We start from the raw sequence: 25722 nt of genomic DNA, 5'->3' as shown, positions 1-25722 counted from the left end.
GTCTTGGAGCTTTCCTAAGAATCCTGTTTTTTTTTTTTTTTTATATTTATTTTATTTTTATGGAAAGTAATTATATATTTCAAAATAGAGGCAAGCTAGTGAGAAAACTTGTTTTCTATTTTTGAAATGTTTATAATCTGTCTTAATGAAAGATAGCTGGCTTCTCATATCTACTTTTGCATTGACTCTGTTGCAATATGTTTTTTAGTTAAAGTTTATGAAGGAACGGTACACAGAAATGCCTTTGGGACAGTGGAAGCTATTTTAACAGACTTCATATAAGTATGAATATTCCTCTTTGATACTATAAAATATCAAGAGATTTTTTTCAAACAGTAGTAACACTAAAGATCTGAAACAATATCAGTGAACTTTTTGTACTCTGCTATATTAATATTTGTTGGTTTCTCACTTTGAATAGATCACTTAAGCAATCATGATCCTGTATCACCATGTATCAGTCATTTGAAAGACACTGGTGTCCTGTATTATCTGTTGTTGTTCAGTGGATAAGTCATGTCCAACTCTTTTGCGACCCCATGGACTGCAGCCTGTCAAGCTTCTTTGTCTAAGGGATTTCCCAGGCAAGAATACTGGAATGGGTTGCCATTTCCTCCTCCAGGGCATCTTCCTGACACAGGGATCAAACCCGTGTCTCTTGCCCTGCAGGTGGATTCTTTATCCTGAGCTACTGGGGAAGCACTGTGTTATGTCAAACTTCTAAATGATGACATCGGTATTGTGTAATACCTAAAAGTCACACGTGTCCATATCACCACCAGTCTGACAGGAAACGTATTGGGATGCTGTCAGGCTCACAGTGGTGAAGCCAAGTTTTCCAATTTTTTAAATTTTTTGCTTGAAAGCACAAATATAATCATTGGAAATACTGTCAGTAGTTTCCTTTATTTTTTCCTCTTAAGATTTTGCTCATCAGTATTTTTTGCTGTTGTTGTTGACTAAATATATATTTTTCTTATTTTTAACAACTTATTTATATATTTTTGCAGTAGATCCTTGTGAGTTATGTATTTTAAATATGGCATATCAATCTGAAATTCCCCAATGTGTTTATATTTATTTTTTTCCAGTTTTATTGAGACATTATTGACAATACTATATGTAACTTTAAAGTGTACAATATGAGGATTAGAGACATGTGTGCATGCCTGCATGCTAAGTCGCTTCAGTCATGTCCAACTCTTTGCAACTCTATGGACTAGCCTGCCAGGCTACCTCCATCTCTTGTGGCTCCTGAATTGCAGGTGCATTTGTTACCGCTGAGCCACAGGAAAACAATTAGATATATACATACAACAAAAAAATCACCATCTCCATCCCTTCACATAATTACAACTTGTTGTGTGTGTGTTGACAACATTTAAGATCTACTCTCTCAAAAATTTTCAAGTATTTAAGCACTTTGATTTTTCATTTTTGCTAATTCCTTCTTCTTACCCCAAAGTGGCCCCATTTCCTCCATTATCTCCATTGACAAATATCATCAATTCTTAAAGACACTGCTTAAAATCTGTTTATTCTAGGATGTTGTCCCTAGCTATTTCACCAGATACATTTTTCTCTCTCCTGAGAGTCTTCATCATTTATTATTAGGCTTAAGATATCTTTTATTTTTTTCTACAACTTTCTGTACTTTATTACAGGAAAGTTGGAAAATTCAGATATGTCTACAAATAATTCTATATTATTACCCAAATTTGTAATTAAGAAAATTAGAACACCTCAATAATAGTGTTTATAAATGCCAATTTTTTCATATTGTCTCCAAAATGGAGTGAGTTTAAACTATTGCAATTTGTTAGAAACAGAATTATACTTTTGTTGCCTTACTTTTCATTTCTTTTACTAGGAGTGGGGTCAAAGAATTTCTATGGGATATTGGCATCCTGACTTTTTTCAGGGGCAATACTAGTTTAAGGCCTTAGTCTTTTTTCCCTTGAGGATGCCATCTTTTATAATTAATATATTTGTAGAAGTTTCCACATAAAATGGAAATCTTATCTCTTTGTGTATGCTACACATATTACACTGTTTAATATTTTGTAATACTACTTTATTGTTTAAGTATAATCTGTTTGAAAACAAAATGAGACTCTAAATATGATGAGGCATTAGATTTCAAGAAACACATTCTTAGAAAAGATTACAAAATAAAAAAAGGAGAAAAAGTCAAAGATGAGCAGCTAAAACTCAAGGAGAGTAAATAAACAAAACCAAAGAAAAAATTTCCTACCACAAAACAGTAGAAGAAGGTAAATTTCTTGGAATAAAATCTAAAATTGGCCATCTCTAAGTGATTTAAATTGAAATTATAGTATTGAAATGTCACATTAAAGAGATAAATAGATTGGATAAATGTGAATTGCAATATATTATTAATAGGAATTTAAGATCAAAACAATCAAGACAAAACCTGTTTTAAAATAAAAACCAAGGACCTAAAATACAAACAACAGGAAAAGTATATAAGAAATTGAGATATCTGAATAACAGATGATGAAATTCAGTGTGCAATAATAATTTTGAAAAAAATGCATGATGAATTAAAGGCATCAGAACTGAAAAATAAACAGAAATAGAAATAATATCTTTAATTCTTATATAATATATAACAACCAGAAACTGAATCTAACTCATGAATCTAATTTTAAAGAAATAATACAAAACAGAGAACAATATTTCTGTGTGCTTTTAAGAAGAACATGTAGATAAGCTATTACAGAATATAAATCAAATTTTTTGTTGTTTATGAAAAAGCAAAAACATAAAAAAAATTGAACCAAGGATATTATTGGTTTTCACTCATGAATGAAAACAAGACATTCTTGAAAGACTTAGACAATTTACTAAACAAAGATATTTACTCTGCTAGAAAAATTTATACCAAATATACTAATTACCAGAGTAAACCCTACTATTTGAATATGTAAGCAAAAAAGAGGATGCTCATTACTGTTAATAATATTAAGTTATTTAAATAATTGTTAAATCCAGATTAATTACGAATGGAAGAAGATATGGAATGAGAGTGGCATACAAAGCCAAAAAGCAGCAAAGTTCTTTGTTGTTTATGAAAAATGAGAAAATACAGAATTAAAAAGTTTGCAAACTATAATAAAATAGGCATTTATGATTAAAAATTGAGTGATAAATTTTAACTCATTTAAATGAGTTAATGGCAAATTCCACAAAAATTTTTAAAAAATGAGCAACGAGAAATCTTCAGTTCAATCACTTAGTCATGTCAGACTATGAGCAATGAGAAATCTTAAATTACTACAAAATCTACACACACAAAACTAGATAAGTAGAAAGAGATAAAAAAATAGAAATTATTACATCAGCATGAAATTGTCTTCCTTGCCTCATTTTAAAGGCAGGGATTCTAATACTATTAACATTGTTCAATAATTGGCTGCTTACAAACCACTATGTCATTTAAAAGGCTAAAAATAGGATATTCAACAAAGATCAATCAAATCTGAGGAAAAGAATCATATGGTTGGTAATATCAATCAAAGCAAAATTGAAGACAGTGAGTACAACATTAGATGAAAGAAAATGACCATACAATTATGCAAAATAATCAATCGTAAGGAAATCATAACATCCTAGTTTCATCCATAAAATATACTTTCACACCTTTTATTTTTACATTATCAAGTTATACTAAGAGCCAGGCACTATACTGAAGCGCTGTGAATATGAATGTGAATTAAGACCCATTTCCAATGCTAAAAATATACCAGAGAGAGAGAAGAAGGAATTCAGAAAGATAAGTTCAGTAAAACTTGGCAAATGCTGTAATAGAAATATTATAAAGCATGTGCAAGATGAAGGATATGCAGTCAGTGATTTAAATTACAAGATAAAGAGAGGCGGGAGTATTAGAGAGGATCACAGGTGAAGATACCTAGAGAGTAATCTAGAAAATAGTGAGAACTCGCTAGGCTAGTTGGAGGCCAAATGGGGAGACAGTCCAGGCATACCAAAAAAAAAAAAAAATGCCAAAGGACTTGGGAGAACAGCTCAACGGTGAGCAGTTTTGGAGCATGGAGTATTCAGAGCAAGAGGAATTATGACACTTGTGTCTGGAAGGCAAAAAAAGATACTAATTATGAAAAGACAAATGAGGTAAGTAATGCTAAGTAGTTTGATCCTTACTCTGTGGAGAACTAGGAGCCTAGGATTGGTTTTGCCCAGTAATTGAGCAACAGAAAGAAGAGACTCAGGAAAGTAGTTTGGGGAAGACTTTGAGTTTAGTTTGGACCCTCTGAGTTGAAGGCCCTGGTAAGAATCCAGGGAGGGGAGACCTTAGAAGGGTCAGAAGTGGGTACTGAGAAGTGAAGTAAAATCAGCAGAGTTTAGGAGGTGACAAAACTCTTGGGAGTGGATGAGAAAAGCAGGCAGAAGGCAGGCGTCCCAGCAAGAGATAGTGCCTGTGGTTTTAAGGATGGAGTTGAAGAGAAAGAAAAGAAACAATGTTCAGAGAAGTAAGAGATCAGGAAACAGCTTGGCCAGACAAGTGAAAGCAGTGCAGACCTTTCCTGTGGACAGATCAGCAGGGTAAATGTCACAGGAGGGGAAAAACCCCACAAAACTAACAGCAGACACAGAAGCGAAAGCTAGGAACAGTATAGGATGCATAGAAGCGCAGTATAAAATAGGTAGAACCTACAAAAATGATACAGACACACCTATCTGCAGGGCAGGAATAGCGATGCAGATGTAGACAACGGATGTGCACACAGCGGGGTTAGGGGTGTGGGGGATCAACTGGGAGATTGGGATTGATGTGTATATATACACATACTACCATGTATAACCCTAAGAAGGTAATGGCAGCCCACTCCAGTATTCTTGCCTGGAGAATCCCATGGACAGAGGAGCCTGGCAGAACAGTCCATGGGGTCGCAAGAGTTGGACACGACTTAGTGTCTACACCACCACCACCGCCATGTATAAGCTAGATAGCTTAGTGGGAACATGCTGCATAGCACAGTAGAGCTCAGCTCGGTTGACCTAGAGAGGTGGGATGGGGGTGGTGGTGGGAGGGAGGTATAAGAAGGAGGGGATACAGGTGTACATACAGCAGATTTACTTCACTGTACAGCAGAAACTAACACAACATTGTAAAGAAACGATATAGTCCAATAAAAAACAAAACAACAGCAAAAAATGAAAGTGAAAGTGTTAGTCGCTCAGTCATGTCCAACTCTTTGCAATCCTATGGGACTGTAGCCCACCAGCTCCTCTCTCCATGAAATTCTCCAAGCAAGAATACTGGAGTGGGTTGCCATGCCCTTCTCCAGGGGATCTTCCCCACCCAGGGATCAATCTGGATCTCCTGTATTGCAGGTGGATTCTCTATTGTCTGTGTCACCATGAGGACTGATTATTTGTACCCTCAAATAATTTTTTATATATTAAGCAGAGAAACAAAACACAATAAAAAATCAAGTTAGATATGTTAATTTCATTGAAGTCAATAAAATAAAGAAATAAATGCCATTAAGTATCAGCAAAAATCTTACAAGACTCAGTGAGTGTTTCTAAGTATGAACTTGGTCAGGATAGAAATAAACTTAAAAAAACTGCTAATAGAAGCATTGGATATTACACACTGGTCAAAACAGGAGACAGAGATATTCACAATGTTAAAAATTTCTATTACTTGAAAGCAAAACGTTGAAAATAAGAATAAGAGAGTTAAGCACAGATCTTCAGATCTTGGTTAGGAAGGAAATAATAAAGATGAAAGGAGCAATAAATCTATTAAAACTATTAACATCAGGACAATGTAAACAAAGAGTTGGCTCACTCAAGGGTCTAATAAAACCGACAAATCTCAGGCAAATTAAAGTGTTTTTTTTTTTTTAAAAGCAAAAACCTATAAACAGGGAAAATTGGGAGAAGTAAATGTAAGAGCCACCATAAAAAATACTGAAAATTATGAGGAAAATGTTAAGCTAACATTAGCGATTTAAGCTAATTAATTTGTTTCCATCTAATTAATGATTGATTTTATCCATCACGATAAAAATATCAGCCACACTTAAGAGTTACAAAACCTGAAACCCGGGAGGATTAAGTTCTAACATTTAGTGTAAGCACTGGAAATAGAATTTGAGCCCAGGTTTTGGACACCTTAGTTTTAGTGTTTTTCCTACACTACATGTTCTGCTGTATTTGCATCTGTCTGACCTACCCTGGGTTGTCTCACCAAATAAAGAACTTTAAAGTCCAAAAGTAAGTTCCCATCTTTCCCAGCACATCTTTACCACCTGCAGTCTCTATTGCATAGGACTGTGGAAGTCTCAGCCCTGCTGCCCAGAGCAGCCACTTAGAAACTATTCTCTCCATGATCCACCATTTCCCTCAACCACTGCTGGCATGACTTTGGTTCATTTCTGTACCTCCATTTTTGTAGCCTCAAAGCATCTTCATATTCTCTGTGGAATTCTGCATGTGTTCCCTAAAACTTCTTCCATTCAGACCTGCCCACCCATTCCGAGGCACTAAAATCAGGTCTTGGTCTTTCCTGCTGTGTACACAAGTGCTCGAGACCCCAGTGCTGAGTGCCATTATTTTGTTGACAACATATATCTCATTTGTTTGCACCCATAGCTCTAGCCAGTTGAAAGCACTTGGATATTGATTCTGTCACCAGTATATTGATTTTATCCAGATTTATCCAATTTACCTGGCATCATTAGCAAATTTCATGAACATGCTTCCTGTCATTTGCAGATCTTTGATAAAAGTGATGAACTAGAAAAAACTGCTAAGAATAGCACTCTGAGGAATAACAGTAGACGTCAACCTCTACATTAATACCAATATGTTCATCAACCACCAGGGTGCTACTGTTCAGTCAGCCACAAATACACTTGTCTGTCTTGTCATCTGGCTCACATTCATTCATCTTGTTCCCAAGATTATCATGAGATACTTGAAAAATGCTTGCAAAATTTCTAATTACACAATGTTAGCAACCTTTTCTTGAACCATATGACAAATAAAAGAACACAGATCATTAATTTAAAAATCTACATTTTTGGCCTAGTTTTCTCTAATTCCCTACCTGCCAATGAACCACCTGAGTGCATAGGGTTTCTGCTTATTAAGAGAGATCACCAAAATGCAAGCAAGGCCAGCATGGAATGAGTTAAAATCAACCCTCTTCATATTTAAGTGGAGAACATTTGGCACACATAGTGGAATCATTTTATCTCCACGTCTTTCCCACTTTGAGATTTCCCTCTAAACCTTCAGTTTGAAGGCAAATCTCTACAAATAGAAACAGACACCACAGAGTATTTATTTATGTCAAATGTCAAACTTAGTACATGTTCTTTCTTACAACACAATCAATCACTGGAATCCACTGTGGGACTTGCAGAGGGCCAATTAATCCTTACATAGGATATGCTAATCCAGCAGCTCTCAAGAAAATTTGACACTTGTCATATTCTTTCTGCAATCACATTGCATATTTATTTTGTTCTCTTTCATTTTCTGACTTTGTTCTTATTGATACGGAAATACTACCATAGCAAATATAGTGCTGTTCAAGTGACGGAGACTACAACGTTATGAGGAATCATAACTTGATGAAACAATATAAGATGAGAAAACTGGCCAGGAAATCTGGACATCTAGTAAAGTATATATAAAAAAAGAGAATGAAATGTTGCCATTTGCAACAACATGGACAGACTGGAGGGTATGTATCAATACTTAGTGAAATAAGTTGGATGGAGCAAGACAAAGACCATATGTTTTCACTTATATGTGGAATGTAAAAAAGTAAAATAGGCCAACAAATATAACAAAATAGAAGCAGACTCATAGATACAGAGGACAAACTAGTGGTCATCAGGAGGAAGAAGGATAGGGGAGGGGCGTGTTTGAGATAGGGGATTAAGAGGTACCAAGTACTCTCGCCTGGAAAATCCCATGGACGGAGGAGCCTGGTAGGCTGCAGTCCATGGGGTTGCTAAGAGTCGGACACGACTGAGTGACTTCACTTTGACTTTTCACTTTCATGCATTGGAGAAGGAAATGGCAACCCACTCCAGTATTCTTGCCTGGAGAATCCCAGGGACGGGGGAGCCTGGTGGGCTGCTGTCTCTGGGGTCACACAGAGTAAGACAGAACTGAAGCGACTTAGCAGCAGCAGTAGCAGTCACTATTAGTAAAATAAATAAGACATAAGATGTAATGTACAGCACAAAGAAATTAGCGAATATTTTATAACTTAATATGGAGTATAACCTATTAAAATATCAAATCAGTATGTTGTATATCTAAAACTAATATATTGTAAGTAAACTATACTTTAATTTAAAAAAAAAGCATAAAACAATGGCAAGTCAACATGTGGTTATACATATAGTCTATAGCCACAAGCAGGTTAAGCAGAGCAAGAGTGTGAGGAGAGTACACTGATTGATTTATGGAGAAAATTAGGACTAAAAGTAAAATACACATGTGACCCCAAACTTCATTTCCTTCCTTTGTCCATCAGTAACAGTATTTCTGCAAGAAAAGACACAGAGAATTTATAGAAACCAAATGCAGACATGGAGGATCAATGTAATACAAATGAAATTCTATGGGCTTATGCTGTTTATGTTGGACAGACGTTCATAGACTCTGAGTTGCAAAAGAAGTAATGACAAATAAAAACATGTGGGACTGGTGTGTGAATGAAGAGAGGCTGGATTCTAATCTCTGGCTGCAAGTCTTATAGGACGATTAACAAGATTCCAGATAAAAATATCCATATCCTATGTAAGTCCAAACAAAATAGAAAAACTAATTTTATATGCTATATATATTACATATTTAGGTTTATAAATAATTATAAAATTGATAACTTCAAATTCTAATTCTAAACTTAAAATTAAAAAAAAAAAAAAGCCCATTGGTTTCCCAGCACCATTCATGTTTTTATTGTGTTGTTGCTTAATCGCTAAGTTATATCTGATTCTTTGCAACCCCATGAACTGTAGCCTGCCAGGCTCCTCTGTCCATGAAATTTCCCAGGTAAGAGAACAAGAGTGGGTTGCCATTTTCTTATCCAGGATATCTTCCCTAGGGATGGAACCTGCATCTCCTGCATTGCCAGACAGATTCTTTACCACTGAGCCACCCAGGAAGCCCACCACCATTCATGTTAACATCATTATTTTTTTCTTTTAAAAGAGATAGTTTTCCCCATAAAATAAATGACTTTTTGAATCTCTGCCTCAAATTTGGCCACAGTATCCCAGATTGTAATTGGAAATGTAATATTTTAAGTTCTGTATCGAGTATTTTTGAAGTTAAATACATTTTTCAATCATTTTAGATCTTTGTTCTGTGGCATTAGTACTAAATTCATCTAATCTATCTTGCAACCTTATCTGTCACTTGCTTTCTATTAAGAGCTTTGAAATATGATCAGGAGATTTTCTATCTCAGAAAGGCTTTGCATTGTTTAGCAAATTTGATACTGTGAGACTACAACAAAGCGATTGTTATATTAAACTGTTTATCAATTTCAGCCCCACTTATCATTCTGATCAGCTTATGAATTCCTCCTTGCAAAGAGCTGCCCTAACTCTGTCCTAATTGCAGAATGCTGCTTCTTGACCTTGACTTTTCTCAGTCTTTATATCTTAATTGCCACCCACTGCTTTAAGAAAACACTTGTCCACTGAATCACACTCTGACATTTAAAATGTTTATAAAGTAAATAATTTAGCTTCAGCTACATGTTTTGTTTAGGTGGTTACTCTTTTACACACTCTCATCGGGTATCATTTTCCTGCACAAGGTTTGATGAGGACATTTTATTTAAAATGCACATCAACAATGAATTATAAGTATAATTAAAACTAGACTGTAGTAGAGTATAACCATGTCTCATGTCTATAGCACTGTCTAGCAATTTATAATTTTAAAGGTTCTTTACAACTGTTTCATTAGTTATTGAACACAATTATTCAACGACTTGGGTCAATTGCAATTTGGAGACAGTGAAAGTCTTAAAGAGGGGGCAATAACATAATTCATTTCCTTTTCTTTAGGTCTTTAATTCAAATTCAATGTGGTCTGCTCTTCCGCTCCATACATTGCTAGCTCCTCTCCCAACATTCCCTATCCCTTCTCTTCTGGTGGCTCAGAAGGTAAAGAATTCACCTGCAATGCAGGAGGCCCAGGTTCTATCCCTGGGTCAGGAAGATATCCTGGAGAAGTGAATGGATACCCGCTTCAGTATTGTCTGGAGAATTCTATGGACAGAGAAGCCTGGGGTTACAGTCCATAGGATCCGAAAGAGTACAACACGACTGAGCAACCAACACGTTTCTTCATTTTATTTCTCTTTAAGAAAGGTCTCACCATCTAACAAACTGCTTACCTAGTGGCTTTACTCTCTGACTTCACTCCCTACACCCCCTGCATGATTGTAAATGCCATGAAGACAAGGATTTCCTGAGGGCTTCAATTTCAGCTGTGTTCTTAGAACCCGGAAAGGTGCCTGGCACACGGTAGACACTCAATGTGTATTTGGGAATTAATAAATAAAAAGGCACTAACTATCATCAAGTTTCTTTTGAATTTAATAGAGGCAAGAACAACTCTGTTTCTTTATATTTCAAATGTAATTTTCAAGGGTACAGTAGGGAAACCACATTTGTTTTGCTTACAGAGGGACAAAACTCACACCTGACAAATTTACATCTCAGCTGCTGTCCAAGTGAAAAAAAGAACCGTCCGTTGATTTATGCACATTTCAACTCATGGGAAAAGCAGGGTGGACCTTACCTTTCTCATACCTAGTTACGTAAAGGGGTTTCTAACTGCAGTTTCCTTCTGCTCCACCTCACCTCTGACCTACAGATTGGGTAAATGGTCAGAATGATGTCATTGTATTGCTACTGAAATACATATAAAAATACATATATATGTATATGTGTAGGTCTATATATGTGTGTATATATATATATAAAACACAAAGTATTACTGGAGGGTTTAAATTCTCATTGGGAGATCTTGTGGAGGAGAGACAAATAAAAGCAGGGTTTAATGAACTGGAAGATTCCTACAACAGTGACTGAAAGTAGAGTATGGGGAAGAAGCAAGAATAGCCCTTTTATTAAGAATATCAGAGTCCCTAGACTCTACAGGTGCTTTCCTCTCTTTCCAACTGTCCAGCCCATAACCTGAAACTCTGACAAGCCTCCTCCTGGGAAGTGCTTGATTTTCCCTTCTCTCTCTCCTACACCCCTTCCCACTCCTTGACCTTGGAGAATCACTTTTTATAATGGGAAGTGTTGATGATAGAAATGCGTAGTCATGAGTACCGTACTCAGGATGAAAAACTGCTGGCAATCTCTCTAGTGCTGTTTTAAAGTCATTTCTAAGTAAATAGATGAAGTGGTTATAATGGATTTTAATTTTGTTGTAAAAGTAGCTTGAGAAAAGCTACACTGTTGTTGTTCAGTTGCTCAGTCATGTCCAACTCTTTCAACTCCACAGACTGCAGCATGTCAGGCTTCCCTGTGTCCTCCACCATCTCCCAGAGCTTGCTCAAACTCACGTCCATTGAGTTGGTGATGCCATCCAATCATCTTGTCCTCTGTCTTCCCCTCCTCCTCCTGCCTTCAGTCTTTCTCAGCATCAGGGTCTTTTCTAATCAGTCAGCTCTTCGCATCAGGTGGCCAAAGTATTGGAGCTTTAGCTTTAGCATCAGTCCTTCCAATGAATATTCAGGTTGATTTCCTTTAGGATTGACTGGTTTGATTTCCTGGCAGTGCAAGGGACTCTCAAGAGTCTTCTACAACACCACAGTTCAAAAGCATCAATTCTTCGGTGCTCAGTTTTCTTTATGATCCAACCATAAAGGTCTCACAGCCATACATGACTACTGGAAAAACCATAGCTTTGACTAGACAGAACTTTGTTGGCAAAGTAATGTCTCTGCTTTTTAATACATTGTCTAGGCTTGTCATAGCTTTTCTTCCAAGGAGCAAGCATCTTTTAATTTCATGGCTGCAGTCACCATCTGCAGTGACGTTGGAGCCCAAGAAAATAAAGTATGTCACTATTTCCATTGTTTCCCCATCTATTTGCCAGGAAGTGATGGGATCAGATGCCATGATCTTTGTTTTTGAATACTGAGCATTAAACTAGGTTTTTTACTTTCATCAAGAGGCTCTTAAGTTCTTCACTTTCTGCCATCTGGGTGGTGTCATCTTCATGTCTGATGTTATTGATATTTCTCCTGCAGTCTTGATTCCAGCTCGTGCTTCATCCAGCCCAGCATTTCGCATGATGTACCTGCCTATAAGTTAAACAAGCAGGATGACAAAATACAGCCTTGATGTACTCCTTTCCCAATTTGGAACCAGTCTGTGTTGTTGCATGTCCAGTTCTAACTGTTGGTTCTTGACCAGCATATAGATATCTCAGGAGGCAGGTATGGTGGTCTGGTATTCCCATCTCTTGAAGAATTTTCCACAATTTATTGTGATCCACACAGTCAAGAGCTTTGGCATAGTCATCAAAGCAGAATTAGATGTTTTTCTGGAACTCTCTTGCTCTTTCTATGATCCAAGGGATGTTGGCAATTTGATCTCTGGTTCCTCTGCCTTTTCTAAAACCAGCTGGAACATCTGGAATTTCATAGTTCACATATTGTTGGGGCCTTTCTTGGAGAATTTTGAGTATTACTTTGCTAGAGTGTGAGATGAGTGCAACTGTGTGGTAGTTTGAGCATTCCTTGGCATTATCTTTCTTTGAGATTGGAATGAAAACTGACCTTTTCCAGTCCTGTGGCCACTGCTGAGTTTTCCAAATTTGCTGGCATATTGAGTGCAGCACTTTCACAGCATCATCTTAGGATCTGAAATAGCTCAACTGGAATTCCATCACCTCCACTAGCTTTGTTTGTAGTGATGCTTCGTAAGGTCCACTTGACTTCGCATTCCAGGATTTTATATCCTTTAGAAGATTAGAAAATGTGGCACACATAGGAAAAAGTTCATGCCCTTTCACAAAGCCTTACTTAGATGAGTAATAAGGCTTCATATTTTAAAAGTCTTTTAAGGCCTCTAAAAATCCATTAAGAGACTATTGCAGTCTTCTGGTTTGAAAGAAACCCATGTTGACCAGGATTCTAGTTCTACAAATAGTGTTTTGGTTAACTCATGGGAGCCAGTCCTTGTACGAGGTCCATAGCAACAGAGCCCTCTTATGCACTCATTCAAAGCAAACAGCAGTAAAGAAGAAAAGAGACAACTATGGTTCAGGGAAGAAAAGTCAGATTTATAAAGAATGCCTATGACAATATTTTGGGAAATGGAGATGAGTGTATCTTGCTCATTTCCTCATTCCCTTTATCTTTGCTTTCTCAGAAAATGATGCGAACTTCAACAGCAAGTGTTGTGCCTCTCTGTATTTAACAGGATTAGCCATTTCCCATAGTATTAGTCCCTTTAACATACATCAGTGTAAATAAGAATCTTAACGATGCCTTTTGTAAATATCATGATTTCACAAATACTGGTACTTTCCATCCAAGGAGTGAGTTTAAAAACAGATTTAAATGTCTTTTCATAAACTGGTATCTTCTTTCTCTCTATGCAAATGGTATTTTTTTCCTTCAACTGGTAAATGTATCAAATTCATTTGTACTTCCAAATTATAGCATCAGATTATGTCTCCTTTAAGCACCACACATTTTAGTTAAAAATTAATTCACATATTGCATTCTCTTGATTGTACCTGATATATACATATCATTGTGACTGAGAAATCTACAGTTATTATGTAAAAATTAAGCTGAAGTGCACCATCTCCCTCACCTCTATCAATTACCTGTTATTTAGACTGTTTGCTAATCAATACTCTATTCATCACTACCATTAAAGAGCAGTGGCATGCATTATCTTGAACTGAAAATTATATTGTAGCATATTAAAAATAGATGTATGTATATGGCAACGAGACATAATAGCAATTCTATTACTCACAGTTCAAAGATGTCAGTATTGCTGTCACACATATTTAGATTACAAATTGCTGCAAAAGTTTCCCACCGATCTAAAGTTTTCATATATAGCTATTTTGAAATTCCTCACATTCATCTCTAGTTTCAAAAGAGCTTTCAGCCTCCTAAGGGTCTAGTTAGATTCATGTAAGTGTGTCTGGGTCCCTGAGAGCCCTTGATAATACAGTATGTGTCCTTTTTGGCATAGAGGGATGATAAACTCTTCTAAATCCAAATGCAGTCTTGAAGCTGGGAATGCCAAGAGCTTAGCACCCTCTTTCTAATCAAATCCATTTCAGGATGTAGACTTTTTCTTTCAACCTCCATTTTAGGGTGATGTTGGAGTAGCACAGAAATACTGGCTGTCACTCCTGTAGGCAAAAAAAAAACAGATTGAGAGGCAAGCCACTGAACTCCAGTAAAACTTCCCTGATGGCTCAGCACTAAAAGAATCCACTTGCAGTTTAGTAGACCTGGGAGTCGTGGGTTAGTTAACTGGGTCAGAAAGAACCCCTGGAGGAGGAAATGGCAACCCACTCCAGTATTCTTGCCTGGAGAATCCCATGGATGGGCGAGACTAGTGGGCTACAATCCACGGGGCCTCAAAGAGTTGGACAGAACTGAGTATGTATAACAACAAAAAATTACCTACTTCTGAACAGTTATCAGGCAAGGAATAGAGATAAATATCCAGGAGACGTAGCCACAGACCAGGTTCACCTGGCAAGCAGTACAGAATGTGCACTTCACTACTCTGCTGCTGCTGCTGCTAAGTTGCTTCAGTCGTGTCCGACTCTGTGCGACCCCATAGATGGCAGCCCACCAGGCTCCGCCGTCCCTGGGATTCTCCAGGCAAGAACACTGGAGTGGGTTGCCATTTCCTTCTCCAAGCATGAAAGTGAAAAGTGAAAGGGAAGTCATTCAGTCCTGTCCGAGTCTAGCAACCCCATGGACTGCAGCCCACCAGGCTCCTCCATCCATGGGATTCTTCAGGCAAGAGTACTGGAGTGGGGTGCCATCACCTTCTCCGCTTTACAGCTCTAGCCACTGCCATGTGTGTGCAGTAGCTTTAGTCGCGTCTGGCTCTTTGTGACCCTATGCACTGTAGCCCACCAGGTGCCTCTGTCCATGGGGATTCCCCAGGCAAGGATACTGGAGTGGGCTGCCATGCCCTCCTCCAGGGGATCTTTCCCTCCCAGCCATCAAACCCAAGTTTCCTATGACTCCTGCGTTGAAGGTGGATTTTTTACCCACTGGACCACCTGGGAAGCCCAAGCCACTGATATAGGCTATAATAAATACAATGATGTCCCTGAAAAGTACCAGAGCAGCCCTGGTAACAACAGTGATTATTATTTTATTTTCCCAAATTGGCCAAGCATTCAACTTGGTCAAAGAAGGACCTTCTTTTTCTTTTGGAAAAAGAAGGGAAAGTGGAAATCCATCCAGCTTTTCGGGTGAACCACATTCATGATCAACTTGGTAAGTCTGTCCTCATTCCCTCATCATTCTGTCTGAATCCTTGGTCCTCTAACTCACAGGAGTCTTCAGAGCCCTGGATGCATGTATGCATGGAATAGTTCAGTGTTTTCCCTTGAGTTATTATAATCAGTCTTTTTATTTTATAGTGGAAAGTGTACAACAGCAAATATTTTTTATTAAAGCATAAATCATTATCACCTATTGCCATTTGTTGGTAAAAGGACAAATTATATGAAGTCAGACATGACTAAGGTGACTGAGCACACATATGTACATGGACTAAACATGGCCAAGGAACAGATTATATACTAGTCTTAAATTTTAGTATAAAATGTAAGAACTATCCACTAAATATGCTATGGTAAATAAAATCTGAGCTTTAAGCTAATATAATTTAATGCTTTATTTATTTATTATACATTATAATCTAGGGAAGATTTCAGATGGCTTGTAACCCACTATCAACCATTACTAATTATCAGTTTGCATGGTTTCTCTTGCAAGCTTATTGCTGTTTGTTCTTCACAAGAGAAGACTAAGAAAGGGAAACATTTGTGATATTTAATAATCAGGCAATTGATTATTTTTTAAAAAGTTAATAGTACCCAAACTAATTTTCATGTGCCTATTTTGGGATACACACACACACACACACACACACACACACTTATTTTGGCTTACTATTTTTACATTTACCATATTACCATGCAGAATTTGTTGATTTTAAATAAATATAGTCTATATTTGAAATTACTCAGATAATTTATTAAAAACATATAAACCTAAATTTTGCTTTGATTAAAAACAATGAAAATCTTATCCTCGAAGGAAATATTTCTGAATTTTAAGTACCTTACTGATGGAGCAAGGGGTGAAACTTCAGTTTTTCAAAAGGGTGGATGACTTTTAAATGCTATTCACTCATACAAATACATAGAACAAACAGATCATTCATAACACTCAGGTTCCACCAAGTCTTCCTCTTTTTCAGTTTTTGTTTAAATGATTTGCTAACTTCATTGTGAAACAATAACTCTGTAATTGTTCCCACTTGCGAGATTCTGTGAACATGTTTTAATTATCAACAAAAGTAGTGCAAATTCAAAGCGACTTTAATGACTCCAAATTTGAGTTCTGAAGAGCTCTTTATGGTTCATTCATGTTTAATATAGTTTGTGGCTTATTTGTGGGAATCCAAGCCTTCAGGATGCTTTTTATTTTGTACTAAAACAACATTTTCATTTTCAACTTGTCTTTTCTTGGGCTGAAAATGCAGAATCCGATCTTCCATTTCTGTAGAAGCCAAAGGGACAATAGTTCTGAGTTTAACACAACACTAAGAACAACTTAACCTGGCTAAATTTTAATGTTGGCTGCTGCTGCTGCTGCTAAGTCACTTCAGTCGTGTCCGACTCTGTGTGACCCCATAGATGGCAGCCCACCAGGCTCCCCCATCCCTGGGATTCTCCAGGCAAGAACACTGGAGTGGGTTGCCATTTCCTTCTCCAATGTTGGCTAGAGGCCATTACATTATGTGAGTGTTGAAGTCTTAATATTGCAGACACAAAAATGGGGATTTTGATTAACTATCAAAGTCGACTAAGAAGAAGACCCAAGAAGAACTACCCTCATAATTTTATCAGTTCCTAAGGATAGCAGACATGTCTCTTCAACAGCTGTTTATACCTTTTCTCCCTCTCACCACCAATGCCACACAGTGGATTTTCTATTTCAGTCTATCATCATGGCTGTTTGGCTGCCATTATTTCCTCTTTGTTCTTTTGCTCTGTCTATGCACTCAGCAGAAATACTCCTGAGAAGCAGAATCACTGAATTTAATGGTATTATAAGAGATACCCCCAGTCTTTGCACCATTTCAAACAACTCTTCAAGGATAACTAAGACATTTTCCCCCCTCAGGATTTTTTTTTTCCTCTCCATAGAAGTCCCATGGGTAATGGGGTGATAGATCAAATTCCTTGAATGCTTTATGCCCAAACACACTATATGGATGACACTATTTCACACTTGGGATAAGCATCTTTTGTCCTTCAGCTGTTGCTACACATCTGTAGGTCTCACAACTGGGAAAAGGCAGAGGGAGAAAGGATCAGGTAGAACAGACAGAAGGAAAGAAAAGAGGAATTAGAGAGCCAGGGTAAGAAGCTAAGAGAGCCCTTTCCTATTGGGCAAATGCACCAGCAGTTCTACACACAATTGGTAAGTAGAAATGCCCTGACACTCAGCCCTCCAACTGTTCTCTCTTGTCCCCAAGTCTGGTTTCTTGATTGCTAAAAATAGCTCAAGACCTTTTGAATACACTATGAAAAACAACTACGGTATATGGAAGTTGGAGATAAGAAATCAAACTATATAAAAAACCTTCACACCAGTCAGAATGGCTGCGATCCAAAAGTCTACAAATAATAAATGCTGGAGAGGGTGTGGAGAAAAGGGAACCCTCTTACACTGTTGGTGGGAATGCAAACTAGTACAGCCACTATGGAGAACAGTGTGGAGATTCCTTAAAAAACTGGAAATAGAACTGCCTTATGATCCAGCAATCCCACTGCTGGGCATACACACTGAGAAAACCAGAAGGGAAAGAGACACGTGTACCCCAATGTTCATCGCAGCACTGTTTATAATAGCCAGGACATGGAAGCAACCTAGATGCCCATCAGCAGATGAATGGATAAGAAAGCTGTGGTACATATACACAATGGAGTATTACTCAGCCATTAAAAAGAATACATTTGAATCAGTTCTAATGAGGTAGATGAAACTGGAGCCTATTATACAGAGTGAAGTAAGCCAGAAGGAAAAACACCAATACAGTATACTAATGCATATATATGGAATTTAGAAAGATGGTAACGATAACCCTGTATACAAGACAGCAAAAGAGACACTGATGTATAGAACAGTCTTATGGACTCTGTGGGAGAGGGAGAGGGTGGGAAGATTTGGGAGAATGGCATTGAAACATGTGAAACGTCATGTATGAAACGAGATGCCAGTCCAGGTTCAATGCACGATGCTGGATGCTTGGGGCTGGTGCACTGGGACGACCCAGAGGGATGGTGTGGGGAGGGAGGAGGGAGGAGGGTTCAGGATGGGGAACACATGTATACTAATTAAATAATTTTCTATTAAAGAAAAAAAAAAGAAAAAAAAAAACCTTCTATTCTCAAATAAGCTTAATAATCTACTTGTGTTAGATTTCTGCCATGTATATCAAGACAAAAGAGCCTTTCCTAGCACATAGCGACATTTTTCTCAAGACGATCTTGTGAATGGTGGTCCTGTTCTTCTTCAGTGGAGTTTCCAACTTGTAACACCTTGCTATGAACTGTGTATAAAAGTTTATATCCAGAAATTTAGCCTTGAAGAATAATTAGGGGTATGCTCAATATATAATTAAATCAATAATATTACTTATAAATATTTTGATGAGATGCTTTTTATGATCAGATCACTCTTTCATATACTAGAAGATTCATGGAAAGATTAGTGCAGAAAGGGAGATTTTTCTAACACCACTAAAAAGGTGCAGTCCTGAAATTTTCAAGTGGCGTAACTATAGCCTAACATATTTCATACAATTATTATGCAGAAAAAAAAGCTATAGTCTTGCCCAGTTCAATATAGTAGCCACCAGTCATGAAGCATGACACAGCTGGACAAAACTGAGATGATTCATAAATATAAAACACACACTTAATTTCAAAGACAGTACAGAAAAAATAATGCAGAATATCTCATTAATATTTTTGTATATTGAGTCATGTTGAAATGATATTAGATATATTAAGTTAAATGAAAATATCATTAAATGTAATTTCTCTTGCTTCTTTTTGCATTTTGTAATGTGGTTACAAGAAAATTTAAAATTACACATGTGACTTACATTGTATTTACACTGGACAGCATTGCGATATAGAAAGATAGAATTCAAGTGATACGTCTGAGTCGAACAAATACCAGAGAGAGAAATTTCTTAAGATACATTTATTGAATTTGTTTCAAAAATTCCACTACCCTTAATAAGTTATCGTTTTACAAGAAAATGTGTACACTGAAGTCGGCTGCTTGCTAAAGCCATAACTAGTGTGATTGCTCCAACACTGGGGAACCTAATGACAAAACTCCATGACTGCTGGCAATAACGTGCAGCAATCTTTTTAATCATATCTCAATTAGCTTTAGAAGTTTCGCATTTCAGGGATCCCAGGGGTCTCATTGCTTGTCTTTTTCACTTGAGATAAACAAAATCATCTGTCTTATATGCATCTCGAGTATTTGTTTTCTTGTGCTGGTGGTCTTAATAAGCTACAGTGGTTGATAGTGTTTTCAGCTACAAACCCCTGCTGTCAACCTCTGTTTATCTTCCCTGCACACAGCTGAAGTTGCTCCGGTGCTGGAGCAGTGAGCTGCACATCCCCTCTCCCAAAGAAACTGATGGTGGCGGGGGCAGGGAGGTTCCCAGGTGGCTCAGTGGTAAAGAATCCACCTGCCAGTGAAGGAGACACGGGTTCGATCCCTGGTTCAGGAAGATCCCACATGCCGTGGAGCAACTAAGTTCATGTGTGTCGTGCTTAATCGCTCAGTCATGTCCGACTCTTTGGGACCCCGTGGACTGTAGCCCACCAGGCTCCTCTGTCCATGGGATTCTCCAGGCGAGCATACTGGAGTAGGTTGTCATGAGCCCTCCAGGGGATCTTCCCAACCCAGTGATGGAACTCAGGTCTCCTGCATTTCAGGCAGATTCTTTACTAGAACCATGGACCACAACTATTGAGCCTGTGCGCTAGAGCCCAGGAGCTGCAACTGGGCTGTAATCACTGAAACCCTGGCCACCACAGCGAGAAGCCTGCACACCACAGGCAGACAGCAGCCCTCCCTGCTCACTGCAAGCTGAGAACAGCCTGCAACGAAGATCCAGCACAGCCAAAAATAAAGGGATAACTAAACTTGTTAAAGGCAGAAATGAAAACCTGCAGTTCTTAGAAATTAAAAATATGACCGCCAAAATAAAAAAAAGAAACTTATAGAGACATCTAGGCATTACTTTGGGAAATCATAGGATAGGAAAGGTGCAAATTTTCACCTTTTTCCTTAGAGTAAGAAGCCAGATATGCATCATCTCGGTGTGGAGGGGACATGTTTAGAAGTTGATTTTATTATTATTATTATTAACTTTATTTAGAATGGGTTGAGATATGTCATTTTTTTCTGTTTTCATTTATTCATTCACCAACCATATACCATCAATTAGGTGAAAGGGGCTAGGGATATGGAGACAAAAAATATGTTATCTATGCCTTCGGGATCTCACACTTCGATCACTTTCATTATTATTTATATGTAAAGGCAATTTTTTTTTTCTCAAATACTTAGATATTTAAAATTGATCTTAAAGACTGATAAGAAGAGGCAGATCTGTTTTAAAAGCATCAGCATCTCCTAATATATGGATAGCTCTTTCTTCACTCTATATCTTGGTTTCCTTTATGTGACTATACCATATTCATTATAATGAATATTCATATTTATAGTCTATATTCACAGCCATATCTATGCCTGTAATTGAGACCCATACATATATGTATATCTAGTCCATACTTAAAGTCTGCACCACATATACATGACAAAAAAAGAAATACTGCAATAATTCTTGCCCCTGGTATAGTCAAAAACTAGGTATAATAAATATTCTTAGGATAGATGCAAACCTGAAAAGTCTTGTAAATAGAATCCAAATACTCTGCTGGGTTCGAGCATGAGCTATTTTCCAGCAATAAGAGAATGCTTCATGACAACCAGATTTACATCCAGAAACTGGGGACTCCATTCAGGGCTAAGAGTCATGTGAGTTCCTTCGAGTTCTTCTCATATACACCACTGCTGTGACGAGCAGTGTATCTGACAATATTGCAAAAACTCTGAAGAGCTTCACAATGTAGCATGGCTCCTGCTTTCCTGTTCAGCATAAGAATTCAGACCCAGAACTGATCATAAAGCTAATGTCAGTGCTGGTACTGAGACTGATTATAAGCGAAATGGCCCTCATTTTCTACCCGCGGATGTCATACAGACAATGAACATCACTGCTCTCCAGCAACCCCCTCCCTTCCTTGTCTCCCCCTACACAGCATGTGGACTCCAGAGTAAAGGAGGATTTAACTGGGCTTGCCTCTTTCTCCTTCCTTTTGTCCTGACCTTTCAAGGAGGAATGCTGTCAACAGATTGTTATGGGCCCCTCCAGTCTTACCACAAATTGCACATTCCAGCAAGGGGTGAGGTCCCATTTTATTTCTTCTAAGGACCACCTGGATCTACTAAGTCACTCCCGGGTCATCAACTTTTGCCTAGAGAAAGGCCTCTGTGAAAGATTTTTAACTTCTGAGGGTAATGTTGAAGGCTGCCAAAATCAGAAAAGGTTTACTCCTTTCCAACATCTGCCTGTTTACTCCTTTCGTTCGTTGACTGTTCAACCTGAAAACCTACTGCACAATATAATTAACTCAGTGTGCTCTAACAACTAATGAAAACCTTAGACACTCGGGGAGCTTTCCGAGGCATGTATCAACCAGAGGAGCCATCAAGTGTTTTGTTAAATGGGATCTCATGCCGTGGAGGCCAATTAGTTACAACAAATGGCACCAAGCAGGGGGTAGGCTCTGGGTGATGACGGTGCTGGGTAAGATCTCAGCCGGGAGAGCACAGGATTAGCAAAAAAATCCATCCAGGATCAAATCTGCAAAGAAATGGCATCAAGGAGATTGGGATAGTTTCGAAATTTTATGCTGAAACTGGAAACCAAGTGAGACGTAGAGTGTGATTTATTAAAGTAAGACTTATTTTTTCCATCTAGGTCAATTCATAAGGCAGCTGGAACATTCCCTAATATATCCACCTATCTTATTCATCCTAAGAATGCTGCCACTTGAACTTACAGAACACCTGGTATAAAACTTTTGGGAGGAAAACCAAAGGCAGGAATGAGGGCTTTGTCTTAAGATGATGAAGGAAACCAAGAAGCAACATCTAATTAGGTAAACATGTTATTATTGTATATCCTATATAAAGAAAAGATCACATCCATGGACAGGATGTAAGAAATAGAACCATTAGTAGCACCACAAAAGCTCCCTTACCAATTATCAAGGGACTTTTAACAGACACTAGTTTTTAACTTGTATGTATAAACTCACAGAATGGGTTCTTCACTGTGGTTCTTATGTTCACCGTTATATTTATGAGACATACCAGATTTATCAAGTGTAGCAATTGTTGCACAGTATCCATTACGTGAACACACTACATTTTACTTTGGGTTGCTCCAGTTTGGGTTATTCTGAATAGTGCTGTCATGAATTTTCATGTGTACAACTTTTAGGACACATGTGCATACACTTCTGTCGGGGCAAATATTTAGAAATGAAAATATTTAATTGAGTCAAAGACATGCCTGTGTTCAGTTTTATTTTTTTCTCACACTTTGCTTGAATGAAAAGACTTTACATTCTGTAATTCCTTACAATTTTCAAATTTCACACACACGAATTCATATAACTGCATAATGGCCCCTTTTAACCCCCTACCTCTATATTGCCCCTCCCCATTTCCCTCTTCCCACGGGTGATCACTAGGTTGTGTTTACATCTGTGAGTCTGCTTCTTTTTTGTTACATTCGCTAGTTTGCTATGTTTTTTACGTTCCACACGTAACTGATATACAGTATTTACCTTTCTCTCTCTGTCTTATTTCACTTAGCATAATGCCCTCCAAGTCAATTGATGTTGCTGCAAATGGCAAAATTTCATTCTTTTTTATGGATGAGTAGTATTCCATGTATGTATGTATCCTCTATAGCCTCTTCAACCTTGTTATTTGTGTTTTTTGGATAATAACCATTCTGACAGATGTGAGGTGATATCTCATGGGATTTTGACTTGCATTTCCCTGATGTGCTTAGTGGCTCAGTCATGTCTGATTATTTGTGACCCCATTGGCTGTAGCCTGCCAGGCTGCTCTGTCCATGGGATGCTCCAGGCAAGAATACTGGAGTGGGTGGCCATTTCCTTCTCCAGGGGATCAAACCTGAGTCTCCTGCATTGCAGGCAGATTCTTTACCATGTGAGCCACCAGGAAAGCCTGATGATTAGGAATGTTGAGAATCTTTTCATGTGCCTGTTGGTCATTTACATTTCCTCTTTGAAAAAATATCTATTCAGTTATTCTGCCTATTATGTGATTGGATTGTTTGTGTGTGTGTGTGGATATTGAATTGTATGAGTTGTATCCAACACGGACAACCGTGTTGGATAGTAATCCCTTATTGGTCATATCATTAGAAAATATCTTCTCCCAATCAGTAGGTTATCTTTTCATTTTAGTAGATCCTGTCGTAATGATCACAGTTTTCCTAATGATCACACCCATTTATTCTTTGCTGTAAATTGGGAATTCCAGTTGCTTCTCATCCTTGTCAACTCTGGGTATTAATACTATCTTTCTCATGTAAGCTATTCTAATTAGTATACAGTAGTACCTTCACTGTGGGTTTCACTGACATTTCTCTGACAACTAATGAATTCATGAATCTTTTGATAATTTCATTGGTATTTGAATATTTGAGCCATGGTATTTTATAAAGCTATATGTCAATATTGAGTTCCTAGTACTATGAATCTTCTCTAGTTTGAGCAAACAGATTGTCAGCTGCTCTTTTGAGAGTGTGCTCTGAGAGTTCTCTCCTGGGCAGGTCCAGAGTCTCAATGTCCTTATAGAACATAGCCCTCAGAATTTTCCTCTGGATGTACGGTAAGCAGCACAGAGTGAAGGGGACAGGAAACTCTAGACCATTCAAACCTCTGCTTCTACTACTGTTAATACAGCAAGTAAGATGTAAGCAATTCCATATCATGTCCTTATTCTGGCTCAATCATGCTTTTAGGGAATTATTCTTTTTCCTCTACTAATAGTTCATAGTTAAAATGTATACTAAAAGTAAACAAACTATACTCATCTATTAATATATCCATTCAGCATACATTAATTGTGGACTAATTATGATTCACGGAAAGCAAAATCCATGCCTTCCTAGACTTTATGTTCTAGTAGTATAACACAAAATACATAAGTACACAAAATAAGATAATTTGAGAGAGATACATGTACACCAATGTTCATCGCAGCACTGTTTACAATAGCTAGGACATGGAAGCAACCTAGATGTCCACTGGCAGATGAATGGATAAGGAAGTTGTGGTGCATATTACACAATGGAATACTATTCAGCTGTAAAAAGAAACACGTTTGAGTCAGTTCTAATGAAGTGGAAGAACCTGAGGCCTATTATACAAAGTGAACTAAGTTAGAGAAAGACAAATACTGTATATTCATGCATGTATATGGAATTTAGAAAGATAGTACCAACATTCCTACATGCAGGGCAGCAAAAGAGACACAGACATAAAGAACAGACTTTTGGATTGTGGGAGGAGGCGAGGGTGGGGTGATTAGAGAGAACAGCATAGAAAAATGTGCATTACCAGATGTGAAATAGATGCCAGTGCAAATTTGAAGCATCAAGCAGGGCACCCAAACCCAGCGCTCCGGAACAACCCAGGGTGGGGAGGGAAGTGGGAGGCGGGGTTCAGGGTCGGGGGCGCACTAGTATACCTGTGGCCGATACGTGGACATATGGCAGAAACCATCCACAATATTGTAAAGTAGTTATCTTCCAATTAAAGTAAATAAGGTAAAAAATTATGAACTCTGAATAAAGTAAATCTGTAAAAGGGATAAGAAAGCGGTATAGGGACGAGGTGAGCAATATTTTTCACAGGATGGTCAGGCAGGGAAGCGTCTCTGCAGAAATGAACTTGAAGTAAATCCCAACTGGTTAAAAATAAAACCAAAAACACACCAGCCAAGTGTTTATGGGAGTGAAGAGAGTTTTAGGGGAGGACATAGCCCATTACTGTGAGTTACAGCAAGAGGACCAGAGTAGTTAGAGCTGGTGAGGGATACAAGGAGGAGGATGCCTGGTTAGGGATGTGAAGAAGTGAGTCAAGAGAGGCAAGGCTGGGACTTCCCTGGTGGCCCAGTGGATAAGACTTCATGCTCCCAGTGCAGGGGGCAGGGGTTCAATCCCAGGGCAGGAAACT

General features: G+C 37.9%; 1 protein-coding gene and 1 long non-coding RNA gene across 4 annotated transcripts in view; both read right to left on the bottom strand.

Annotated features, from left to right (window-relative positions):
• GPC6 (glypican 6) overlaps positions 1 to 25722 on the bottom strand; it is a 1234631-nt gene that overhangs the window by 711657 nt on the left and 497252 nt on the right. The gene's annotated exons all lie outside the window — the stretch shown is intronic.
• On the bottom strand, positions 27 to 23844 carry LOC133258526 (uncharacterized). 2 transcript variants are annotated; one of them, XR_009740070.1, is made up of 3 exons: positions 21170 to 23844; positions 18726 to 21121; positions 27 to 17926 (listed from the first exon to the last, which is right to left on the bottom strand). It is a non-coding gene; the product is annotated as an uncharacterized LOC133258526 (long non-coding RNA). The 2 variants fall into 2 exon arrangements; XR_009740069.1 differs by having other exon boundaries at positions 18726 to 23844.

Source organism: Bos javanicus, chromosome 12 (assembly GCF_032452875.1).
Source record: "Bos javanicus breed banteng chromosome 12, ARS-OSU_banteng_1.0, whole genome shotgun sequence".
NCBI classification, from domain to species: domain Eukaryota; kingdom Metazoa; phylum Chordata; class Mammalia; order Artiodactyla; family Bovidae; genus Bos; species Bos javanicus.
The sequence above is the reverse complement of the archived record's forward strand: the minus strand, read 5'-3'. Positions and strand labels throughout refer to the sequence as shown.